This window comes from Sebastes umbrosus, chromosome 17 (assembly GCF_015220745.1).
Source record: "Sebastes umbrosus isolate fSebUmb1 chromosome 17, fSebUmb1.pri, whole genome shotgun sequence".
Lineage (NCBI taxonomy): Eukaryota > Metazoa > Chordata > Actinopteri > Perciformes > Sebastidae > Sebastes > Sebastes umbrosus.
In genome coordinates, this window is record NC_051285.1 from 10,108,270 (window position 1) to 10,126,429 (window position 18,160).

General features: G+C 40.5%; 1 long non-coding RNA gene across 3 annotated transcripts in view; it reads left to right on the forward strand.

Annotated features, from left to right (window-relative positions):
• The first annotated feature begins 3,835 nt into the window (after positions 1 to 3,835).
• The window catches only part of LOC119475229, a 33,670-nt gene continuing 19,345 nt past the window's right edge, over positions 3,836 to 18,160 (forward strand). For all 3 annotated transcript variants that reach the window (XR_005203741.1, XR_005203743.1, XR_005203742.1), the window contains exon 1: positions 3,836 to 4,206. This is a non-coding gene — a long non-coding RNA (uncharacterized LOC119475229). The remainder of the gene's footprint in view (positions 4,207 to 18,160) is intronic.

Here is an 18,160-nt window from a genome sequence, read left to right on the forward strand (position 1 = left end):
CTTGTATGTGAGTTCTCAACAGCAGATATAGCTGAAGACAGTTCAACTCATGGTTAGGTCCAGTGGTGTTGTGGTCGTTGATGAGATGGGTGTACTAGGTAGATGGGTGGTAGGTTACCGAGGAGGAAGTGGGTGTACTCTCCTATATATTCAAATGGCTTTTTGGCTGGTAGGTGGGTATACTGTAAAACCGTCAGAAAAAGAGGTGGATATACTCCATATACCTGCGTATACCCTCCACTACACCACTGGTTAGACCTGTTTCACCAGCAAGACTTGATGGTAATGGTAGCGCAACATAGAAGTGCTGTTCCTATGGTTACCTTCAATTTAATATACGTTGCGCACTGACTTAGAACAGTGTTTAAACTGTTAACCAGAACTATGCTTGATATTATTCTAAACACCTCTCAGGCAATCAGACATGAATATTTTCAGTAGCCATGGAATAAATCAATTTTAGGTTTATCCAATAACCTTTTGAGTTTGTTTTTTTGAAGGACATAGAAAACAAAAATGTTCTCAAAAATTATCTGAAATAGCCATAAATAAATATGTAATACTGGAAACTGACTTCTGTTTATGGTTAAGTATGCACAGTGCTATATGTCGTATAGGCTATGCATATGTGTATTATGTCCATACCTGTTTACTTTGCTATATAGACCATATGAGTGTATGCATGTGCGCCTGTGTGTGTGCGTGTGTGTGTGTGTGTGTGTGTGTGTGTGCACGCTCATTGCCAGTCTTCAGACCCTGGTTGTCTCTGCCTCCACCTTGTATGAGTCAGAGCTGCAGTACAGTGTGGGAGGGGCTGGGATTGGATATCCTGCTGGTGGCTCGTCCACACATATGCACACACACACACACACACACACACTCACACACACACACACACATACACACACACACACACACACACACACACACACTTTTGTATTGTTATACTTGTGAGGACCTTCAGTAATGGAATACATTCCCAAACATTTAGAAGTGAGCAAGATATCCACTGTGAGGGGATAAAACTCAAGCTGCTCCTAGATTAGATGTAAAAGAACATATGAACACATATACTGTACATGGACACACACTCCTCATGTGCAGGAAGACATACAAGGAGACAAACAGCAACATATAGTCTGCACTTAACACACATAAGCACACACAAACACAGCATGCTGTCACATCCGGCCCTGCGCTCCACAGCGTGGCCTATAATTAGCTGCCTGCAAAGCTGACTGCCTGGAGATGAGATGAGCTAACCAGAGAGAGAAGGAGGAGAGGAAGAAAAGGAGATGAGCTAACCACATGGAGGTAGATGCTTGCTGCTCCACCGAGAGAGGACGTAGAGGAGGGTATAGAGGAAGAAAAATGTTGGGAGGGCGGGAGGGAATGTGAGGAGGGAGAAACAACCAAATAGAGGTGAATCTTCATAAAGGGAAAGCCACATATGATAGAGGAGAATTACAGTACTATGGGTGCACAGTGTGGGTGGCCCCAGCAGGGATTAAACACCTAGCAGTGACACACACTCGTCCACGACCCATTCAGCTATACACGACGACCAAATAAGGGATTGGACATGTGTGTGTGTGCCTTCCTCTGCAGAGATTGGAGCATTTTTTTATGAATGGGGCTCCGGCAGCCAGAGCGGTAAAGTATGTCATAGCACTATAATGAGAGCAGCGATGGTCTCTTAAGTAGCACGATTTCATCTGTATAACAAAAGTAGGCTTGAGACTCGGCTGTGAATGAATGAGTCAGGATCGACGTAACCCGGCTACGTCGGCACTGTAGGCAGGAGGGGAGAGGGCGAGGGAGGGAGGGAGATAGAGAAGGAGAGAGGGAGGGGTTTATGTATGACTCATACTCTCTCCTCTCTCATTGTCACTCCACTGCAGTAGCATTGGAGGACTTCTGGCCTGCTGTGGGCTCTCCCTCCTTTATCTCCATCTCCCTCTCTGTCTGCCTCTCCATTCGCTCCACACACTTTCTCCGCCACTGCATTGTTGCTCTGTCTCATCCACGTGTCTGTTCTCTACTTTTAAGATCTTTCACCTCTCACCGTCATCATCATCATCATTTATTTATTTATTTATATCTCGGAGTGATCATTGAGGACAGACCCTCATTTACAATGACGCCGAGTTAAATAACAGTCAGATAAAACCAAACAAAGTTCACTAACAAAGACCACGCTAATATTGGTATGGGTTTGGAATAGTTTATTACGTATTGGAGATAGAGGGGAGCAAGAGGGGTCGTAGAAGGATGGATGGAGGAGAGCAATGGTGGACTGGTGACGGCTGGAGGAGGAGGGTATCGGGGGGAGTTGAGACCCAATTGTTCCTGTAATCAAATGAGAGAGAAAGAAGGGTAAGATAAAAGAAAAAAAATAGGTTTGAGGGAGGGGGATGTGAAAGCTGAGTCAAGGGGAAGTGAATGGATCAGGTGTGCTTAAATACTTTTGCTGTGGAAATGGGATGTCTACGAGGCGTGGTCTTTGTTCTCCAACTTAGTTATAAAACTTAATTTAAATAATTGTATATAAGGATTAAAAACAATGATAATAATAAAGACAGCTAAAAAACAATTACACACTGACACACCGTGGCCCGGGATCATGGCCCTGAACTGTCCATAGGTTGGAAGAGCACTGATCTTCAAGTTGTGCTGGAGTTCGTCCCATGAGATGGGAGAAATTATTTTTTCAAGAGCATAACGTGTTCATGGGACCTTAAGCATAAAGCCAGTCACGAGAGCATGTTAGATAAGGTCCGAGGTCCCAATCCAGCATTGCTGTGATGTAAGGTGGTAGCAAAAACTGAGCACTTATTTTCATCTAATGTGGTCATGTCTATTGATCACAACGTCATGGTCTTCTGTTCTTACAGAGATTGAGAAATTGCTTAAAACGGATCCAAAACTGTGTATTCTCCTTGTGTTCAAAAAGCAAAAAATGCCAAGTATCATGTTGTATGCTGCACGCCTTTCTATATATATATTTGCAATTGTACTGTTAACTATTTATGTAGTTATTATCATTCTATTGGTGGTAATTTAGATTAAGACTTATTTTTGTAGCATAAGCCTCTACATTTATGTAAACACGTATGTAGGTCTATCATTTATCATTGTAAAATGAATTTAATTCATTATTTATCAAAGTTGATTTTCCATAAACTTTCATTTTTTAACTGATAGTAGTTAATATCAATATACTTTTGTGTGAATAAACAGTAGTAGGTTATGTGTAATTTGTACACATGTAATTTATGTCGTCACTTCCTGAGAGCCTCCTTGCTGGTTGGAAATGTGTAACCATGGTAACCCGTGCAAACCTCATGTGACCAAAATGACGTTTTTGTGAAAATCAAAGTCTGAATTAATTTAAAATATATATTACTTAAAGCAAAGTGAGATCTTATATACTTACAGTTAAATTTAAGTGTTATTGATGTTACAGTGCTGTCCGTCAATGTCCGTTTTGAACGTTTATTCTCACTACCGCACTGCATCGTGGGATATGTATGCCGCCGTAGTGTCCATGGTTTGCATACTGTAATATTTCACCGGAAATAGAATGCAATTTGCATACAATTGGTTACATAACAAGGTTTCGGACGTAGTAAGTATCTCACATACTGTTTTAGCGTATTAAGCGCATCATGTTAGTATGGAATTTCGGACGTAGACTAACCGAAATAAGCCTGTTTTAATGGGTAAACTCGATTTAAGCAACGGCCTCCTGGTCACAATGGGAGTGTCCGATACATCCGGTCCACACGGGGGCGCTAGTGAGCCTGAACAATGGTTGAGTTTAGGCTGTGGCAGACAGAAGAAGCTGTAATTTATGTCAGGTGCTCCAGTGAGTTCTTTTAATTACATCCATGTCCAGTGCTCAGTCACTTCTAGTGGAGTTAAAAACAGAGTCAAATATGTTAGGTTAAAATGTTAAAATAGTTCCAGAGGAGATTCAAATTGTCAATAAAAGCTATGTTGCCGAGTGTAGCTACATGTTGACTGCAGCCAGGTGTGGAAGCTAAAAGAGTGCGACTAAAACAACACATTGAATGGAGGTATGGGACCGGAGATAAAAAATCAGGCATCAGACCCTCGGGGCACAGGATGTGTTGGTTTTGCTGGACCGAAGATGATGGTATCCATGAACTTCTCAGGACGCAGCTGACACAGCCAGGTGTGGAGGTGAGTGGAGCCCTTTGTTTATAGGTGAGGTGGCTGGGTAACAGAAAAAGAGTGGATGCCAGTACAGAGCTAAAAGTGGATGGCGTTAGGTTAGTGCTTAAACGCTAGGGCTGCAGTGGTCAGGTAGTCCAAAATGCCAAAGACTGTCACTTTTTCCTCAATAAATATTGGCATACAAACTATAAGGATGCTGCTTTTTACAGCTTGTACTGGGTTAAACGCCAAGGTTTTCATGGCGTGCAAAGGTGAAACTGCACTTTTCATGGCCCTTAAAGGTGAAACGCAGCTTTTGACGGTGTAAAAACTCATAAAATGCCGCTTTTTACAGCGTTCTGGTGAGGACACTAGGGGATCCTTTCAACTGGTCGCTCAAGTGGTGACGTACCCCAAATGCACCTGATTGGTCCCTGGTTTTCTGCTTGCCGATTCAAACAGGAAACAACATGGGGGCCTGCTGTTAGACTTTCAGTTATTTCATCTAAACAATTTTCTGAAAATATTTACATGAGAAATAGACTATGCCACTGCTGAATCTCGTTTCATTTCCGAATTACATCAATTAGTTTGACAGCTTGGTCCAAGTTTCGTGAGCCAGATGTGTCGCGCTGGACGGGCTCATTTGCATAACGTTGAGATTTATCACTCCCACCATGCACTGGGCGACTGCTTCTTCTGCTTTCCATAGGATCTGTCACCGGATCTGGTGGAAATGCGCCGTTAAACCCACTGACCCTGTTGGTGGGTCAGTCAGTAAAACCTCATTGTCAAAACTGACAGAAATTTTAAATTCAAGTGGAGATATCAAATATGTCAGCCTTGATTTTGGTGAAATTAGTATAAAATTATGCCAAAGATGGGATGGTGCAACCATAAATACATCTTGAGTCTTTAGTGGTGTAAACATCAGATAGCTCCAATAAAGAAGTGGAACAATTTTAACAACTGCTCCCAGTGAAAATCTCAAAGGCCAACTGCTGTCTTCAACCTTTACTGGACGTGTGTTTAACTAGAATGCATAGCCACATGTGCAATGTTAAAGCTTCTGTCTTTCACAGCAACCTTAGCATTCTCCACTCAGTCCCCTGACATCACATGAAATAAATGCTGAATGATAAAAAAACATAAAATTAACACAAACTTACTGCTGTTCAAAGCTGCCAGTGTAGCTGTGAGGAAATCATTTCCCTCTGATTTTCCACTCTCTTAAATGTGCTGTTCAATCTAGCATCTGCCTTGCAATGCCATTATTTTGCCTTTAAATAATAATGATGATAATAATAATAATAATAATAACTGTAATAATAGTGTGGAGTCTTTCTTATTTTATCCAAGAAGGCAGACTAAATACTGGGAGAAGCCAGACGCAGCACGGCATGACATGGTGAAAGACTTTATAGCTGGAAGCAGGACTGCTTTCATTTAAAACAATAATAAAAAACGTAAAAAGCGAGAAGCTTTTACAAAAAACTTGTATAAAAGACCTCAAAATCAGCAGAAAGATGAGCAAACCAAATGCTGGACTACGATCAGACACTGACGTAACCATGGTGATTAATAATGATGATGACAAATATGATGAAAGATGACGTCTAGAAGATGTAAAGTAAAACTCGGAACAACCTTTTGGGACACAGAAATAAGAAAGAAGTGATTTTCTTTTCTGCCGTTGCGGTTGGTCCACGTCATAGCACTGAAAACCTCCCTTCTTGATAGGAGGATGGCGAGATCTGTTGAAGTGAGAGGGACATACATTTTACATGATGGAAATACCTCCTGGAAACTCACCGGTGGTGGCGAAGGCGGTGGTGGTGGTGGTGGTGGGGGGACTTTACTTGCTCATGCGTGTGAGGTGCGTTCATTATTATTCCATGCCTTCCTCGGCTTGACTAATGGGTGCACTGGGCCCTGTGCTTTCACGCTGGGCTGGAGGAGGCATGGAAATAAGATACAGGGTGTGTGTGAGTCAGTCAGTGGTCATTACAAATTAACAGCTGGTAACCTAAAGACTGTATGCAACCAAAACCGCTGATATTCAATTAGGAGAACTTGGAAAGGCGTATAAGTTAAGTTCTGTGTCTCCATGTTCTGTCTGGTGATTAATTATCATGTGCAGGATTGCTAATTATTAGCTATGAGGGAATTATAGGCTACTTTATTATGCGATACAGTGTCAGTTTACTATTGCAGAGAGTCGATTAGTCGACTAATCAGTCGTTTTGGTCTTAGTCGACTAAGATTTCTTTAGTCGATTATTAATTCTTTATGTTTTTTTCATGCTGAATGACTTTTTTTCTTGTGAGCACATCTCCGGTAAACATAAGATTAAAAGTGGTGCTATTGTGTGATTCCTTGTGGAGAAACTCAGTTTTACAGATCTGTCGATGAAATTAACTAATCGATTAGTCGGCAGAATCGTATGAGTATTAGTCGACTAAGAATTTCATTGATCTGGGTCTTTTTAAAGTTAAACCCTTGATTTAACTATTACCATAATGAGTTTCACTGCATTTGGTGGCCTTTTTGGTGACCTCTTTTATCAGGGCACGGGAAGTTATTTTTTTTAACATTTAGCATTTAAGATACTACCTTTCAGTGTGCTCTTTAACATTAAACACAGTATAAAGGCCTGCATATGTTAAATAAGCACCTTAAAAGGGCTCAACTATAAGCTACAATGTCCTTTCTGACTTTCGTTTTCCAGTAGTTATAGTTTTATGCAAGTGCTGTCCATTGGAACGAAGAGAAATGTCCCGAAAACAGTTATATATTTCAGGGAACTTACAATCGGCTCAGTCACTCGTCCATTGATTTGCACTGCGCGTTGCAAAGCGTCGAAAAAATGTTCAAGATAATTCAACTCTGGCAGCGGGCGGGCGTGTGCGGGAGGCGACCACGGCCGGTTCACTGGATTGCGCCCGATTGCGGCTCCGCCTCCGATTGAAAGTGAATTACGAGGCGCGTCAATCGCTCTCTGTGTGAATGGCCCATTATTCAGCGTTCGGTTGTACCTAGCTCCACCCTCTCATGTCAGTTCTGGTTGCAAAAAACCAAGATGGCGATGGCCAAAATCCCAAACTCGATGCTTCAAAACCATGATCAAAACGGTAGTCCACAAACCAATGGGTGATTCCACTTCTTATATATAGTCTAAGGTTAGCATGCCAACATTTGTCACTTTCGTTTTTTCGCCACACGAGAAGCTGTTCAGTGCAAACAGTGTATTTAAAGAGCCACACAAATACTGATCTGAATGTAGGCCTATTTTATATGATTATTATGCTATTTAGTACCCTAAATTTTCATAGGTTGATTTTTCAACATATTCGTGGACCAAGTTCCTGTAGTTGAGCACTAATCACATTATAACCACTGTTCAGTGGTCTTTATTCAAACTGCAGAAGAAACTGATCCATCAATGATTAACTTTCTCCTCTGTGTACACGGCTCCCACGCTGCCTCGCACAGGATTACGTTACACTGCGTTCGTCTGGAACTTCTTCAAAAATCATACAGAGCTTTGGAACTTTAATTTGAGTCACATCGTCGAACTCTATGAAATAACAGAAAACAGACTTCTCAGGCTGATATTGTGTCATATACCAGACCCCAATGAATCATGATTAGCGCTCCGTTTTATAGTTCCCATGATGAGCATCTTTCTATCAGACTGTTTTATAATTTTACCTCCCCACTCGTTTTTGACACGTTCGACTTTCCAGTCCAGCAGAGACGATGTGTAAAGATCTCTCTGGAAATGGAGCCAACGGAGTGAGCCAAAAAGAAAGCTCAAAGCTGATCATTGTTCTCGTAAATTACCCTAGTATTTGTAAAGTGATATTGTTTAAATTATTACCTAATACGACTTATTAATGACTGTGATTTAGTAACGAAAAATTGCCTTTCTTGAAACGACTCCTGACAAAATATGATTTCTGGTTTCCACTGTTCCCTGGCAGACCATAACACAAGTTCAACATAACCCTGCGGTTAATGCTGCGCAGGGCAAAGATCTAGACATGAAACTAATCTCAGGATATTTTATAGTTTAATCGCTTGCGTCAGATTGGATTGCAAGATTTTTCTGGTTTCAATAAATGCAATCTTTTCAGGATAATATAACTTTTTTCAGGGAAATTACATCAAACACACACAAATTGTCTTGAGGCATTTTTTTTTTAAATCGATTACGTGTTTTTGATATGGTTTTAAAGACACATTACTGTGTCGAATACGTTCAATTAAACTGGAATTTGCAAAACGATGCCCCTGCGCAGTAACATAATGCAATGAAAAAAAAAAAAACACACAGCTGGCAAGATTGGATGATAAAATTACATTTCAGGCTTGTCATTTTTTGCAGTGTATAAACAAGCCCTTATAATGATTAACTGCTCCTTACATAACGCCTCCTGGGCCTTATGTGCTCATGTCTTTGTACCTGTTATTTGTCACTTGTACAACAATTTAGTGAGTAACTGCCATAAAGCAAGTTGTCATTCGAGGATAACAAAGCACTACTATGATTATACTGTAGTATAGCTGTACATTAAATATTTTTGCCTATTGTAAAAAAAAAAATAGTAGCTTGCAAGCATAAAATAGAAGCAGTATTGTGGTTTCATTATTTAAAACTTCCTAAATAGGTGCAACATTTATGAGCAGACTGGTCAGCTGCTAACAGATGTGAGGTGTCACAGGAACAGCGAGTCATTGTGAAGCAGTGGCCAGAGGAAGAGAGGAAGAGGAGAGGTAATGAAGGTGTAATTTGCTAACCATCTGTGAGGTGCCTGGCTGCCCCGGGGGTTTCCTCTTCCCCGGAACTCCCCCTCCGCAGGGGCACAGGTGCTGGAGAGAGGAGGAGGAGGAGGAGGAGGAGGAGGAGGAGGAGGTGAAGGCGACTGGTAAAGAGGGAAGGGAGGCGTAAGGTAGGAAATATAAAGGAGGAAAAAACAGGCAGATCAGGAGGGCAAAAGATGGAAAATGGATCAGGAGGAAAAAATGGCAGAAGTGTGAGGGAGGAAATAAGGAAGAGAAGGGAGGGAGGCAACAAAATAGGCAAAAGGATGGTGGGATTATTGGGTTGGATTGATTTTTAGGAAATGAAATGACATCCTCAATGGTCAAGCTATCATGTTGGTCTTTATTGTATAATCCCAATTTTCCCAAAGGCATCATTAAAGGTGCTACATTTGCTATCCAGAGCATTAATATAGCAGCAAACAACAATTTGCAATACAAAGATATAGAGGAGTAATGTCTACCTGAGCAGAGAATGAAGTCACCCTCCTTCTGTATGTGTTAATCAGAGCTTTTCCGTGCTTTGTCGACATCACCAAATATACAAGAGGTATGATGGTGAAGAATGAAATCTAGGAAAAAAATCTGATACGGTCAGAATATTCCTAACACTGGTTTAGTTTTTTATTTTGAAAATGGGACAGGAAGTGGCCTGCACCACTTTGTCCCAGCTGCCGTCAACAGTTCAACTCTATCTCTCTTTTGTTTATGCCTTTACTGTTCAACAGCCAAGCCATTTTCCCTTCCATCAAACCCTCCTTTTCCATCCTTCACCTCCTACTTTCCATCCTTAAGCTCTGCTATAACTCACCACCATCACTTCCTCTCTTCCAGCTCCATCCTATTCCCACCACCATACTGAGCAAATATCTAACAGTACAACTTTGACATTTTTAGATTATATGAAAAATCACACTTTTATTAATAGTCAAAGTCAGGATTTTTTAAAAATGAGAAAAAACACGTTTTTGTTAAATGTTTTCCACATTAAATATTTGTTTACACTGCATATGTGTGCATATCTTGCCTGTTTTACACACTTTGACCAACAGGTGGTTTGGTGTGCACATGAAGCCTTGTGAAATGAACCCTTTTGCGGACCCAAAAGGTTAAAACAAAACAGGACAATTAGTCCATCAGTATAAATATTCTGGCAATTAACCAAAACAAAAGCCCCAACAAACTAATATACTGCTAAAGAAATAAAAAAATCTCTTAACTAGGAGATTAACATACTGGTGTATGTTGGCGATGTGGCGGCACTTGGTACATGATTGGCCATTTCCTGTATTTAAGAGCTCTGCTTTATGGGGTTCATCTTTGGCTCCAGCCTGACAAGATGTCCAACCAGCATTGACACCTTCAGCATTGGTAACTCAAGGTAATACAAACTAGAATAACTTAAGGTGAACTCATCTAGACTATAAAGTGTACAAAAGTGAACTAAATTCATGCACTACAAATAGAAACTAGTATGCTGCCAACATTTATCTGTTTGCTGATGTGTCCATGTGGTCAAAAGTTCAACAAACTCAATGAGGAGAAATGAACTATTAAGTGTAAACTAAAAGGTGTGTGCAGGAGGATTTAAATCAGCTGTGTTATCGGCAGCAGGTGTGGCCATCACACATCCAAACACCCTTGTATTTCTGCTCATCCTCCCTGATCACCCTGCCCCCATTTCACCCTGTAAAATCCTCACTTCCCCTCTGAACATGCATGCTGGTGGAGGTGGAGGTGGTGGCTGGGCTCCTTCCTGCTTTGAAGCGCTCCAGTCAGCTATGTTGCCTCTGACTGCCTCTCTCTGAGGGGCATATAATGGCTTTAAGACGTCCTGACTTCCTCCATAATAACTGCTTCCTCTTGCTCTTGTCCTGTCCTGGCCACCTGGTTGGCTGGCTGAGTGTGTGGGTGGCTGGCTGACCAACGCTTAGCTCACATCTGTAGTATATGATTTTAGTACCAATCGGTCCAAGTAACTTGTCCCTGTGCTTGGTATTGCTCTCTTTATGTCACAAGCTGATGTTGCAAAAATGTCTGCTTGCTTGCAGATTATTTAAGTAGTAAATCCCACTAAACTGGCTAACTGGTTAGTCGTCTTGCTGATTAACCGACAGGATGGATGGCCACTTTACCGCCTGGCTCTTTGACCGACTGGCTGATTAAAAGCTGGCTCCTTAAGTAGCTGACTTATTGGCTGAGGAATGCAGCAGGTGGTTCAAAATCGGAATGTTTTTTTTTTTTGCGGTTGTGTGTGCATACGTGCACGTTTATGTTGTGTGTGTGTGCGTGTCTCGGTGCGTGTTTTTTCCCATGGTTGAAGCCATTGAGTTTGTCTGCAGGCCCTCCGATTGCTTCTCTAATCTGGCATGTTTCACATTCCCAATTTCCTCCGCTGGTGCATGACTCCTCCGCTCTGTGTTTCGACTGGAGACTGCAGAGAGGAAAGCACGACAACTGCCTGCCTGTCCGACTGTCTTTCTCTCTCTCTGTCTCTCTCTCTCTACTCTGCTGGAGCTCTTCCTCCTTGCTGATGTGTCACACCTACTGTATTTGTTTTCTCTAATCTCCTGTTTGTCGATCTGACTGCACTTTAGCCTGTTTTCCCACACAGAGAAATCAGTGGAGGTATAAATCATCTCTTATTGAACGTTATGTTTTTTTGCTTGACAAAGAAACGTTGCAAAGAAATCTCTCTTTGTCTCTACGCTGCACAATAGCGTACAACAGTTTTAAACTGGGTGGATCCACGGAAGCTGTTTAACCAACTTGTCTGCAGGCGTTTAACTTGTATTCAGAGTGTTCTTGAACCTGGGAAAACCTGATGGCCTCTCTTACCTCAAGGCCTTTCCTGATACATGTTTAAACATTTCGTTCAGGAAGTGGTTGTAGGTAATACTTTGACCTTGTGGGAGTGTCAATGTGTGTCCCACGTTCTAAAGCATACCCTGCTTTATGGTCTATTTGACTCTAAATGGGACCATAATTTACTAAATGAACATCATGCTGTATTGAAGAAGACTTGAAACTAGCGATTGAGACTAGGGATGCTAATTTTGAAAACTTTTCTTAACCGATAACCGACCCTTGTTAACCGATTATTAACCGTTAACCAACAAGATTTTTGTGCTACCTTAGGAGCTCTAGCATTGCCAGAGGCTCGCTGCCGCACACGTAGTCTGCGTAACTTTAGCGAGTTTCCAACAGACCGTGTGTGTGTTTGCGGTGAGTGTGAGGTTGTTGGTGGCGTTATAGCTGTGAACGTAGGTGTAGCAGTGTGCGTACAGTTTATTTGTCGGTGAATAAATGCTACGAAACTACAACTCTTTCGCTCCGCTCAAGTGAGGCAGAGACCGGATCCGACTTCCTATATATCCTGCAACTCTGGCTCCGCGTCTTGAAGTGGGCTGTTAAGGTGGACCAGCTTTTCTCCTTAAAGTGACGAGCCGCTCCTCTGAGCCTCTCAGCTTTGTGAGTTAATTATTAACATGTCTTTTAACCGTTTTAACCGCTAGCGTTAACAGTTAAACAGTTAATTATGGACATCCCTAGTTGAGACCGTAAACTCATGTTTACAATATTTACTGAGGTAATAAATCAAGTGAGAAGTAGGGTCATTTTCTCATAGACTTCTATACAATCAGACTTCTTTTTGCAACCAGAGAAGTCGCCCCCTGCTGGCTGTTAGAAAGAATGCAAATTTAAGGGCAGGTCCTCATTGGCTTCACTTCTCAGAACTGGAGGTTGCTGCCGGGCCCAGATTCAGGTCTCTGTTATCAAAGTCCTGCTCTTTGAACATGCACCTTTCCACCCCGACCACCTCCCTACTACTCGTTGCTCCTATAACACTTGAAAATGTTTTGAGACAGAGCATAATCCAGGCAGCAAATACATTTCTCTCAAAATGATTTATCAAAAGTAGCAAACATAATCTCTAGGAGACAGTGTTGCTCCAAATATACATTCATGTGTACACACATAAGGATGTAAGATGTGGCCTGGTTGTGGCACAATGGGAGATGGAAAACACCCACTTAATCACAAGTATTCATGCGTGCACACACACATATCCACACACACATACATACAGATCCACTTTATCATTAGGTAAACAAAGGGCAGCGGAAGCTAAGGAACACTCTATCAGCAGGCTATCTACAGTACTGTTGACTCTACTGTCCCTTATCTGTTACATGAACTCTACTCTGTCACATAAACATGCTCTCTCTCTGTGTGTGTTGCATATTTGCATGTGAATGTGATACCAGCGTTTTTTCTGATGCAACAGCGCTGCTGGATTCATTTTGTGTGTCATCACGCCCATTACTTCATCCTATGAAGGGGGAGATGTTCCCGCACAATGTCATGTTCTGGATGCATGTAGTGAGCTGAAGCAAAATGAATTAACAATCCTGGTAGTTGAATAATTGCTTAAGTCAACTATCAAGCAAAAAAACGAATTCTCTGGTTCCATCTTCTCCAATGTCAATTTGCTGATTTCTCTCTTTTATATTATTGTAAATTGAATATCTTTTCGGATTTTCGTCAAACAAAACAAGCAGACGTCGTCTTGGAGTCTGGGAACTTGTGATTATTTTCTTACATTTTATAGACTAAAGGATTAATCGAGAAAATAAGCGATAGATCGATTTAAAATGAACGAGCCTCCAGTGTCTAGTGTGTCTTCCAACACCCATAAAACTCACTAATTCACACACTATATCTCATTTGTTTAATATGTCAACCCGGTCTCACGGGAAGGCGTATAAATAGCACAACATTACAAGGATATTCTGCGTGTCATGAGGACGCATTTTTGGCTTTTTTGCATGTCATTTGTACGCCACGCAACAAAACTACGGTAACATCCGCAGTTAGGTTTAGGCAACAAAATCATTTAGTTAGGTTTAGGGAAAATGTCATGGTTGGGCTGTTTCCCCCTGTTTCCAGTCATTATGCAAAGCTAAGCTAACTGTCTTCTGGCAGTAGCTTCATCTTTAACAGACAGATATGAGAGTAGTATCAGTCTTCTCATCTAACTCAGGAAGAAAACAAACAAACGTCAAACTATTCCTAAATGTTCTTCCCTTTTATTGTGCTGTAGATCAATCCATTATGTTTTTGGGAAACCACATTCAAGTGTTAGTGTAATTGCATATATACTGTAGGTGGAGAGGAGAGGTTGACTGAGATTTCTGGAAACGTTTCACTTGTTGCTCATTTTGCTTGTTTGTATAGTGATTTGCCAGGAAAGGGTGACCTGCTGTTCTTTCAAAGATATCCTAAAGGGAATCCAAATACACCAGAATTCATCAGATGTCTGTTGCAAGTCAACTTATCACAGGACAGAGGGTGTGCCACATTATAGTAGAGGGTAACTGGGGTAGCCTTTTATGCATGTAAATAAGAAAAATCAATACACATCCTGTATTATCAGTTCTGTAGGTCAGACAAAAAAAAAGGTAACACTTTATAATAACCATCATTAATTAATAGTACAGTGATTGTTAATTAGATTTTAGTTTAGTATAGTTATAGTTAGTTTACTGTGAACAAACAATTTAATGATAATTAATGTTTACTTATTATTAGTAATGCTATAATTTATATTTTAGCAGTTTATTGTTGCACATAACATTTTATATACAATATTAAGTATTCGTTAATGATTAATTAATGTTTTGTAAACCATCTATAAACATTATTTGGATGACTATTATAAAGTTGATGATTATATTACCTTGTTAAATGATTAATAAATACTTTATAAAGCATCTATAAACATTATTTAGATACATAGTCAATACTTTGTCAATAGTTAATATTTGATTTCTGCTCCATCTAGCTATTTAATGTTTATAGAAATATAACAAACAATTTCTAAAAAGTTTGCAAATTATTTGATAATCATAAAAAAATATTTAAAATATTGTATATGAAATGTTATAATGTGTTGCACCAATAAACAGTTAATACATAGTTCTAATGTAATCAGAATGCAATAGTTATAGTCTCTTATTAGCTATGATACAATCTATAATTTATCAATTGTTTCATGTCACACAAACTAATGATAAAATAAACATACATTATAGCATTATTAAGAATTAGTAAACATGATTAATTATCATTTGATGGTTTGTTAACAGTAAAAAAACTAAAGTTAATATTCTATCAATTTACCATTTATTAATGATAGTTGTTATAAAGTGGTACCAAAAAAAATAAGGACACTAGATTTCTCATAAAGTAGACGTCAATTTTATAATATAATCCCAAAAAAAGACGATTACATCTTTCTTCATCATTTTCTGTTTCCAGGGCAGTCACCTCCTTTTCCCACTCACCTCTCTTGTTTCGTCCTCCTCTCCCTTTCTTACCCCCTTCCTTCCTTCTTACTTCCTTTCTCTTCTGTCCCCATCCTCCATGCTAAATGAGAACCAGACGTTCAGTAGACCTAATCAAGATGTCCTCAGCTGAATGAGCCTTATTATGGGATGGGTAAACAGTGAGTTCCGACGTTGCCGGGGGATAAAGTCCCGGGACAAACCGGGGGTTGATTGAGAGGAACGATACTGACGTCGCACAGTTGTCAGTTACAACTATTTGTTTATGTCGGAGGCGGAGCATTATAAAAGGATGAGGATTAGTAAACACTGGTTATCACAACAATTGGCATAGCAACTAACAGTGCACAGTATGTTTTATATAAATGATCAGCTGGAGGCCTAAGTTAGGCTGCATTATATACCTTGAAATAGTAGCCTATATGTTTGTTGTTACTCTCCTGAACTCTCAGAGGGGTTTTGTGCGGTTTCCTGTGGATTGCTGACTTGAGTGGTCGTGCCATAAACTCTGAGTTGTGCTTGTTTTGTCCTTAATGATGAGAGGCCATTCATACTAACAACCTGTACATAAAGCATGGCCGTAAAATGCTGTGTGGTGAGGCTGCTCTCCAGTGTTAACTATGGATCAGATTCCTCGTGGCAGATGTCTAACCCCAAAACATTCACTGCTGGGGGAGTTTGTTTCCAAAATGTCTTTGCCTGAAGATTTAACATCAGTAAAACACTGGAGGTTCAGTGTGAGAGTCAGCGAGCAGATAACTGTCCTTTTTAAGTAAATAATATGATATACCTCCTATAGGGTAAACGTCTGCCTTGCTGCAATCACTGTCTCCTCCTATACTACATGCATTTTACATTTCCTGCTCTAAACACTCTGATGTGCAGTCGGTGTTAATTGGCAAGTTTTGGGATTTTTCGCTGCAATACCGCGAGTGGCCACTGGAAAAATAGTAAGAAAGGTCTTATTTTACATCCATGCTTGAGATACCATAATGAAATATTAACATGCTTACGTAAGCATGATAAGATGCTAATATTTTAGATATGGCATGCTAACTGTCAGCATTTAAACATTGAATAGATGCATGTATGTGAACATGCTATATACATTTTACTATATATATTATGCTATACATATTTTGTTTATCAATTAATAGCCTGCGATTTAAGATTTATAGGCTACAGGTAAAGTTAAAGGTTCATGTTAAAGTGTCTTAAGGCCGTTACACACCAGCGTTTTTTCCGTGCGATTAATCACACGTGAATATATCTTTTCGAACTATTGTTTTTTTGTCATGAATACTTTCACACAGACAGCAAATATAGGCATCAACCAATCACGTTGTGCGGAACGTATTGAGTTGCGCCTACATTTATGAAACAACACTCCTTTTAACCTTGACGAAGGCAGCGCAGCCCACTCTTTTTGTTCTTACCTTTCACAATAAAAGCCCTCGACATATAATATTCGCAGGCGAGTAGTTCGCATTTTCGTGTTGTTTATTCATCACGCCCCTGGTGTGTAAAAGCCTTTATAAGATCTCTATAAACTTTCCATAATTTGTGGTACAATCCTGCACAACAAAGTCCACACTCATCTTGCACCAAAGTACGATTAAAACAAACAACAGAAATGATTCTCCCGTCCTGTTTGACCCATCTGGAGTGTACTGTACCAGCCTGACTCGAATCACCAAGAGCAACAGCTAGGTTTTTTATAAAAAACTACGTTCCCCACTGTGGCCTCTCTGTTGACTGCAGCTTAACTGGTAGTCAAACAGAAAGCCCTTATCATAGGTAAACATTAAGTGGCCACTCAGCCATCCGGCTACAGAGATAGGCAGGGAGGGATAAACATCTCTGTATCACCACGCAGAGCTGCGTTCAAATCGAATTTCCGCTCTCCAATTTGGAGGCTTGTTTATATCCAAAAGCATCTGGAATATTAACATGCCCTTGAAAGAATTTCCTGGCATGCCTCATGCAGTGGCCACATGCGTCTTTGAGTGCCATATTAATGCGAGTGTGCGCATGTGTAGCAGGCCGTGTCCCAGTGTATGTTTCTCTTTGTGAGAGTGTGCATTATTGGTGAACATGTTGAACCTGAATGTGTTCCACTACTGGTGCAGAGCCAAAGTCCTCATTACTGTAACACCCTCAGATATGAGAGCACTTGACAACCTCTTTAAGGTTTGTCATATTTGACTTTTTGAAATTGTTTACTAATTTCTTCCCAATTGTTTTCACTTATTGTCCCTTCAATGATGACGCTGGTGCTATTTTACTTTCGTATTTTTCTTACTGTTAACAAATGTCAGTACTTTTTGACTTCTCTGCTATGACCTCAAGGCCATTAGTTCCTACTGGAGACCAAAATCTTTAAAAAATATATGTAGACGAATCCGGCAACCATGTAGCGGCACCAGCATTACTGCGGTGGCAAGCCGTAGTGACTCTGCTGTTTGCTAACACTACTAACTGGGGACTTTCAGCCGAAAGCGTCCGTGGTTTCTCGTAGTAACTTGCGTGAATCGTTGCCGTAGACAATAAATGATTAAAGTCAATCTGAAGGCTTTTACGAGGACACAGCTGCCGACGCATTCGGCAGAGTCACCACCTATACTGCGGTGTTAACTGGTGACTTTAGCCTGCCACTAAGCAGTGTTTACTTAGCTGACGTTAATTGTTTCACCGTGTTAGGCTACAGTTAGGCAGCTGAGAACTGCTCAGGTACTTCCCGAACTCCTAAACATTGTTGTCAAAAGTAACGTTACATGGAACGTAAAGGTAAAAGTAGAAAAATGTACACT